Source organism: Pygocentrus nattereri, chromosome 7, assembly GCF_015220715.1.
Source record: "Pygocentrus nattereri isolate fPygNat1 chromosome 7, fPygNat1.pri, whole genome shotgun sequence".
In the NCBI taxonomy this organism is placed as follows: domain Eukaryota; kingdom Metazoa; phylum Chordata; class Actinopteri; order Characiformes; family Serrasalmidae; genus Pygocentrus; species Pygocentrus nattereri.
In genome coordinates, this window is record NC_051217.1 from 27,167,376 (window position 1) to 27,176,540 (window position 9,165).

The 9,165-nt window shown below is 36.1% G+C and overlaps 1 protein-coding gene across 2 annotated transcripts in view; it reads right to left on the bottom strand.

The window, feature by feature from the left end:
- Window positions 1-8,480, bottom strand: part of LOC108443055 (suppressor of tumorigenicity 7 protein homolog) — a 104,768-nt gene extending 96,288 nt beyond the window's left edge. The window contains exon 1 of one of the 2 annotated variants that reach the window (XM_017723453.2): window positions 8,313-8,480. The gene's annotated coding sequence lies outside the window, so the exon portion shown is untranslated. Of the gene's footprint in view, window positions 1-2,623; window positions 2,643-8,312 lie in introns of those variants that run through there. The other variant, XM_037540016.1, reaches the window with a different exon arrangement.
- Between the last annotated feature and the right edge of the window lie 685 nt (window positions 8,481-9,165).

Sequence of the window (9,165 nt, forward strand, 5' to 3'; positions counted from 1 at the left end):
GAGGATCAGTCGAAAGGCAGAATCCTGTTTTGATTGACAGCTGACCTATTTACGTCGAAAGACAAACTGCAACCCATTTCTTGGTGTTTGCTTGGTGAAATTACTTGCACATTGCCATTGTTCATTGTGTAAATGAAACTCACTAATAGTATTTCCTTGTTTCAGTTTAACATAATTTCAACATTTCCTAGTTCGAGGTTAATTTTGTTTTGTTAGTTTATTCAGTCAGTCGTTCATACTGTTGGCTAGGACACAATGGCAAACAATGCTAATATTGTCGACCTGATTTTGGCAAATTTAGTAGCACTGTATAACTATATCCAAAAATGGTATTTATAATGTGAGATATAAATAATATGTATTTATATTTTATTTATATACATATAGATAAAACTAATATATGTATATATATATATATATATATATATATAACAAATACATGTGGTGCAAAACATTTTTATTTTTAATTTACTGTAAAAAATCAAATATACTGATGATAATCATGATATTACACTAACAACAACAATCACAGAGCTGTACCACAGAGCTGCTGCCTCAGTGCTTCAATGTGAATTAACATAATAAAAGTTGACTTATGGTCCGAGAAGGAGGGGTAAGGTCATGCTAGTATTAAGGCACTACGCTTTGCAATCATCCAATCAAAGCCAAACATCCCACACTCACATGTATCCAAATATTTTATACCACATGCGAATTCAAATAGGCTACTATGAGCATTCCAACACATTAAAAAATGTGATATCAATCACCTCCAGAAAACTATGAGTATGAGTAGTATGCACTGCACAACACATAGTCTGAAACATAGATTCTAACAAAGTGACAGCAGCATGGTACAAACACAGTAGGCAGTAGGCTTTGATTTGCAGGCCATTGAATATTTTGATATTTCACACAGATTTAACGTCCAATTTCTGAAGATCAACGCTTAAAAACTAAAAGAAAATCATGTTTGCATGTTCAACAAAACATGCAAACACTGAAACTGTGCACAATGTTTTGAGACTGAACAAGCCCCAGATCAAGCATAGAAGCTGAAATAATAACTTCACTTCACTCCATTTGAATTAAGAATTTTTTTTTCTCCAAATCTGATATTGGTTAATGATTATCAAGTGATAATCTTCATATGGTTCTGATGCCTTTGCACTATGTCTTAATGAATACCTAGAACTAAATTCACTTATAAACATGTTATCACCACCAAAACACTAAACACACAGAAATCCAGCTGTCAACTGTGAGTTCAGCATGCTCAATGAATCAAAACAGCAACACGCAAGTTAACGGAAAGCATTTTCAAAACCTCTGTTTTGGGGAGCATTTTCCAAAAAAAATAGTTTGTGAGCATAAACATTGTTTTAATGAAAAAGATTATTAAAAATATCCAAATAAGTGTTGACATGGAGAAATATGACCTCTAGTCACACAAAAGTTCACACAAATGTCTACTACAGGGGTACGCAATCCTGGTCCTGGAGATTTTTCTCTTTAGAGTGTAAAAATATGAGCAAAACCCACTCAGCAATGGTTCAGTCCCTATTTCAAGTTAGATTCTGGTGCACTTATAGGTCAGCTACTAGTGTATGGTACCTGTAACAGTTAAAAACAGCTAAATAAGGCTGCCTACAGCAAGAAAAAATTATGCAGCTCAAGCTCAAATACAGTTACACACTGTTATTTCACCTATTACTGCGTTTTCATAAGACCCATAATGTGTTTCGATAAATAAGCTTGCATTATTTCTTCCATTATTTGTCAGCCTTATATTAGTAGTGCTGGTATAGTATGAGGCCAATAATTACTGGTGAACACCTGTTCTCATCTCAGGCAAAGCTTGCACATGCAGATTTTAACAATGGAATCAGTCAGTCAGTTACATCAGCTCCCGTAGGCTGGCCAATGGAGTAAAATTGGAGCATCTGAGGCGTTTTAAGGCAACTTTAAATGCAAAAAAATCATAAAATTATAGCACATTTGAATTTTTTTAAAAGCAGTGTCATTTTTTCTTTCTGAATACAATTCTAAGCAACATTGATACATACAGGATCATCACAGTAAAACTGTCTATTTGACATTCCGCTGGAAATGCTTTATTAGTTTCACTGATATACAATAATTGCTTATCTTCTCTGATTTTTGTTAAAACCAACTGTGTAGTGTTCAGCTGTGTTATGGTTGTGCCAAATTGTTTGCTTTGTTGCTGAGACCTGAGAAGGCTGTCTTCTTAGTCTGATCCGCTCCTAGGTGGAAAGGCCAGCCAAAGCCTGGCTACTCCTCCTCCTGCCCACAGTACCATCCACTCTTGTCTCTGATATTACCACAAAGATCCAGACTCGTTGTGTTATGGTAAAGAGAATAACTTAATAAGTGATCCTGTGATCCAGCGTAGACCTGACATCCCCAATCACATACATGGAAGTCCCTGCCTAACCCTTTGCCAGACAGCCGAATACTAACACCACTCTGGGGATGCCTGTTCGTGGTACAGTGTGCATGGAGTTCAATGTCCTGCCAGTGGTCAGGGACACTACTGCTCCAGTACAAGGGAGCAGTAAAAGGAGTCCCCTCGGAGGCCCCTGTGCTTAGATGTTTGGGCTACCTTGTCAAAGCTGCTGCTGCTGACCAGATCCTTGAAGAGATTCCACTTGCACTTCTGGAGACAGCACACTGGGCTAGAACCACATACAGAACTATCAGTTCAGATGTTTTCAATATTTGATGCTCCACATGCATATCTCAGTATGGCCAACAGGAGAACAGTAGATCTCCTCAGCAGTTTTCATCCAACATGGAACAACTCCTAACTTTATTGCTCTGTGATCACCAAGAATCATTACACATCATAAAAAACTTGAAGCACGTGTTGGGCATGTCTGCCTTCTAGGTCTGTATATTATTTAAGCTAGCCAACAAGAATATAAAAATAAAGTTGCAAGCTAACAATAGCTAGTCATATCTCCAATTAGTCATACAGTTTGGTAGCAACTGATGTATTGAAGAATACACAATAATGTATTCTAATGCCAATGGCCGCATACATTTATGGTCCTTGCAGAATCCCAATTTAACCTTAAGTGGATCAGCTAAAGCTAAACATGAAAAAGTTTTTATCTCTCTTGGAGTAGGCACAGAGCATACTGTGTTCATTTTGAAAGCAGCTTTATGATGCTAATTAAATATGTAAGACTGCTCCTTCACATTCAGCATACATATTGCTATTTGGTGTTTCCATCCAAACGATTGTTTTAATGAAAAATGCTTCAGAAAATTGTTGATGTTGGCTGCCATGTGACAGACTTCCTCTTCTTGTGCCTCTTCCGACAAAATCAAACACAAAGAGCAGGGCAGAGTTGCTGTCATCTGCATTTCATCAAGACTCAGAACTAGCCTACATCTCTGCATGCACATTTACTCTGGGCAGCTTTAATGCTTTTAACCCACAGTGGTTGCATTTTGGCGACACAAGTAATTAGTAATTAAGTGTTTATCCACACTTTTGACAACTGCTCTCATGTAGCAGTGTATTTTATATTAATTTTGTAAAATAATACATTTAGATAGGATTTTAGTTAGTATAACACACATTCATTATGTTTTTAACACAATATATTTCAATAATAGCAATTAAAATAAATTAGAATAGACTGCTAGCCATGGTTTTGAGCTGTTTTGTATGCTGTATAAACTGTGTTTCTATGCATAGTTTTGTACCTTGCTCCAATTCAGTATAATGCATTGAACTTGCCATCACTACACAACATGGCTCTGTTCAAAATAGCATACTGTGTACTGTATACACAGTGTACATCACTATATATTGTATATTGCAAGCTACTCCACATTTAGGTATGCAGTATAGTATACTGTCTGCGACAAATACAATCATGTACAGATGGCTGTACTACTGGGCAAGGGCATAACAAGATTCTATCAACATCAGGGGCTGAGCCAAGGGATTGATATTAAATGCACAGTGTGACTGAGCAAAATCAAAATCACTTGTCACTTGTTAATAACTACACAGCATATGCCTATTTTACAGTTAAATATGAAATAACTACAATGTGTACAAAAGAAAAAGAACAAAAGAGAGAAAATAATTGTCCTACATTTCTTTCAGTTATCCAAATTGAGAGAGAGAGAGAGAGAGAGAAACAAAGAGAGATGATAGTTTACTCAATTTAGTGTTACTTTCTTTTTTATCCAACTAAACCTCAGTCAGTGTAATTAACTCTGCCTTCTCACTCGTTCACAAGTTCAAAATATTTTAAATCAGCACATGCTGGACTGCTAACATTCAATAAAAGTCTAAATCGAGGCAATCCAAACAGCTCAATATAAAATGAATGTTATCACACAAGCACTCTAATATCATGTGAGCAAGCTGTGTGGTTTGATGGTTAATTTAACAGTTAACATAGCTATTTAGTTCTTAGCCAAATTGGAGTGAGCACAGAAGGTAAAAAAGGTTTTAAAAAAAGGTAAAAAAAATGGGATTTTCTTCTTTTGTTTTGGCATAATTTATGTATGAATCTAAGGCACACTGAATCTATTAAAAATGTTCAAGGATACCCAGGTGGTTACATCCATGGTTGCATCTTCCTGTAATGACCACTTTGCTTTACAGTATGCAGTGTAGAGCTGTATACAGGAATATTCCATTGAGCATGTTTGTGCATACTGGATACATTTTAGTCATTTTCTGCATGCTGAAGGAATGGGCACAATCAGTATACAAGCAGTATGTAGTAGTATATTTACTCTGTTTCAGGGGACTTCAATATAGCTTCAATACATCTTCGTACGCTCCACATTCACAGGGCTGAATCACTGCAGAGCCATCACACATCACACACTCTGCACTCATAAAATCTTTTGAGGGCATACTTAAAGGACATCACAGACACTATGTTGGACCCCCTGCAGTTTGCATATTGAGCCAGCAGGTCTGTGAAATGATGCCTTAAACATGGAAATGCACTTCAGCCAAGGTAATTTACAAGAATCACGATTTTAGACTTCAGTGCAACATCTGATACAATTCTTTTGGAACTGCTTCACAATAAACTCTTCCAACTCAGCATACATGCTTCCACCTACCAGTGTTTCCAGCTTCCCCACAGGCAGAATAACATTCTCATCACATACTCAAACAATCAGTACAGCTCCAATTATGTGTGCACTCTCCAATGCTCTACTCACTGTTCACTACTCGCTGCACCTACACAGACCCCCCTGTCAAAATCCTGACGTCAGATGACACTACAGTAATTTGTCTCATTCAACAAAGTTATGAGTCTACTTACAGAACAGCTGGTCTTTCTGAGTAGTCACAACAACTCTGAGCTGAACATGGTGGATCTCAAAACAGTGGAGATGATGAACTTCAGAAGAAGCCCCCTGCCTTGCCATCACAAGACTGTGATTTTGTGGATGTACTTTCTGTAGCAGCTAAAGTCGTTCAACCTGCTGATTCAGTTCTACACAGCCTTTACAAAGTCTGTCACCACCACCTCCCTCACAGCCTGGTGCAGCTCTGTCACCAAACAAGACATCCACAAAGTAGAGCACATTATCAGGTCTGCATAAAAGACTACTGATATTAATTTACCCACTCTGTTTGTACTGCACATCTCCATAACTTGTTTTGGCTCCTCCCTTCAAGCAGGTGTTTTAGCCAAATAAGACATAAACCAACCAGAAAAATTCCTTCTCACACCATTGCACCCATCAACACTGTTGCACATAAGCATTTTATTTGATACCGTTTCTGTACCTTTATTTTATTTATATCTTATTCAATATTGCCACCTCTCATACATAATTAAAACCTAATTATACATATACAACTATTACGTAAGTAAAAAATACTTAACTATGTTAAGATCAACAAAATATATGGAGTCAGTACAGTTTATTCAATTTAGTAAAGTGTATGCAGCAATAAACATGTGTTCTGTTCATATTCAGTTCAGAGAATTATTTATTGTCCCAAGTTATTTAAGCTAAATAATTTTTTTATTTATCGGTTTCCTCAAAAAATTCAGGTTTTACAGTGTACACATTATACCTACAAGAGTTTTAATGACATCCCACTCTAAATCCATAGGCATTAACATGGAGTTATTCCTACCTTTGTAGATATAGAAGATTAGAAGTCTTTAGTGATTCAATAGAGGACAGGGACACTGTGCACTCTGGGGCGGCCCCACTCTGTGATTTTGTGTTTGACTGCTTTGTGACTATGCTGTTGTTGCTTCTAGGTGCTTCCTTTTCACAATAATAGCACTTACAGTCGACAGGGGCAGTTTACTGACCTGAAAAAATTCTAGAGGGAACATTGCTAAGTGCTGTTTTATTGGCAAAGGGACATGGCACATGTGGTTTTGGTAAAAATGATTATTTCTTGTGGGAGGATTTTTTTTTTAATTGAACAGGCTTTCTGCATCTTATAGAGCTATTCTGCTGACCTTTCTTTCAAAAGTGGTACAAAAATTGAAAGGGTCACAGTACTCTGTATATCTCATTATATCTTGGAATATGGATCAATGAGAGAATACCCTTTAATGATCATATAGCTAATCTTGTGAGCAAATTTTTTTTTTATACAGGAATAAAACATGTTCCCCTCTGTAGTGTAGAAGGATGCTTATTGAGGAAACTTTTCCTTCTGTCTTGGATTATGGTGAAATTTCTTGGACTCTATTTATGACTCTGCTCTAAGATTTTTTGCCAGGAACAATTTCAATACTCATCACTGTGAGTGGTATGCTAAAGCTGGGTGACCCTCTTTCTCTGCAAGGCATAAAAGACACTAGATTTTATTTACTAATAAGGCCCTTAATGTTTTTTACCTCCTTACATTACTTCATTGTTGTCTTTTGATGCAGGCCCTTACAAAACGTTGCTCAAATTATTTGATGCAGATGCCAGCTGTTTATATTGAGTTTAGAAAATCCAGTTTTACTTACTCTGCACCTGTAATCTGGAATAACATGCAGAGCAATCTAAAGCTAACCTCGCTTTTATCCTTAGAGCAATTTAAATGTTCTACTTTATCTTATTTCACTTCTATGTATCATGCCAAAGCTGATGCATTGGTTTATATTTTATTTATTTTTAAGGTTTTATTATTTAACCAATTTGGTTGTTATTATTTTAATTGATTATTACCATTTTCATATCTTTCTTATTTGTGTAATTCAGTGGCTACTTATTGACATTTTTTTGACTTGGCTATATTGTAAATGAGGCCTTTACATCAATATACTTCCCTGTTTAAAGACTGAACGAATAAAAGAAAGACTTAATTGAGGTTGAGTTTATTGAGGTGTCTATCGACGCATAGGCAGTCATTCTGCTGTGTTGTCCAGTACTTCCGGTGTTAGTGTGACGGAACAAAGGGAACGGCACAGTAACATTTCGGCTGCTACCGGCTCTCTGCACATGACTACCAGATCAGACACACTCAAGGAAAGTAGCTAGATAGGAAAGGAAGTATCATTTAACTATTCGATCAACTGCGTTTTCTTTCTGTTCCGCCAAAAAATATTATTCTGATCATCTTTACCCTTTAACAATATGCTTCCGACCCAAAACACTCTTATCCAAATACTTTTTCGTACACTTTACTGCTGTTGGGCCAAATTAAAGTTTGCTAGCGTTAGCGAACTTTCCGTACAGTTAACTAATGCCTCTTCAATAAAATGTAATAACAACAACAACAACCAAGACCTGCAACCTTTTTATCTCCTTTTTGACCTCTTGAAGCAGAAAGTAGTGGCCGTTGCAACAACTTACAAAATTTGAAAGTCTAAAATCATGGAAGGGTGTAGAAGGCACAGATAAAAAAATCTGACAAAACTGGATTAGCAAAATCACACCGATACTGACAGCCAAGCTCAATCGTGTTTAAATATACATGTAGCAGACTGGAAGGGACTCTTGTCTCGAATATAAATTTGCGCTCAGGTAAGATGCAACACTCGAATTGCTAACTGCACTAAGGTTGCTAACGCTAGCCAGTTATTCAGTAGTGGCTAATAACGGAAACAGATTACATCAACAAAAACTGCGTGCATCGTAGTCCGTGTGCGATAAACATGAGTTTAGTGAATATCAGTCAACACATTATCTTTAAGTACATGTCTAGACAGGACGACACTAGAGGAAAGTCTCGCTGCGTCAGCTAAGTAACTTACAGTGAGCTCGAATGGTTTATAAGCTAGTTAGCCAACTAGCTAGCTAGCAGTAAAGTTTCCATACTTCGCTTTAAAGGCTTAACTTACCTCAAATCGGCTGTTAGCGTATCTAAAAGACACCAGCAGAACGTATGCTAGAAACAGCACAAAAAAGGACCACACTTTGCAAGAGTAACCATAGTAGTCGACGATTCATGGCTTAAAGTTTCCTAGAATAAGCCAGCCTCATTGTTAGCCATTCCATCGGTAGTTCCGTCTGGGTTTCAAGCAGTGTGGCATCATATTGGGTCAACATTTCATTTGGAGTGTTGTTTAAAACCCGAAGACATAGGTTTCGTTAGCACTAGAATAATAAAAAAAATACGCGTTAATTAGGTTTGATTAAAAAAAAGTTAATTTAAATAAAATATACTGGAATAAATTACTATATATATATATATATATATATATATATAAAATAGAGTATGAGTGCTTGGCACAATGCTCAGGACAATGATTTACATTTTGGCTGTCACAGTAAAATAAAAAAATATGCTGGAAGTGCAATGTTTTTTCCAATTAAAATATTATAGAGTATGAGGGCATACCCTGGTTTACAGGACAGTGTATATAAAATTTTAGCCATCATAATAAAGTAAAAAACAAGTGATCTGTCAAGTGCATAATTTGTGTGTAAAAAAGGCCCATTTATTTTTATTAATTACATTTATTTGAAGACATTTTAAATTATTGTGCTTAAACATAAGACAAAAACCTGAGATCTTATTGCAGTGCCACAAGAGTGATATGCTGACATTGCAATGGTTCACATTATTTAACTTCTGTTCATATACTGTTTTACAATTTAATAAATAATTTGAATAATTAAAATAATATAATAATTTATTGGAATAATTTCAATTTAATAACCCTTTCCTTATGCTATATTAATGACTAAGTT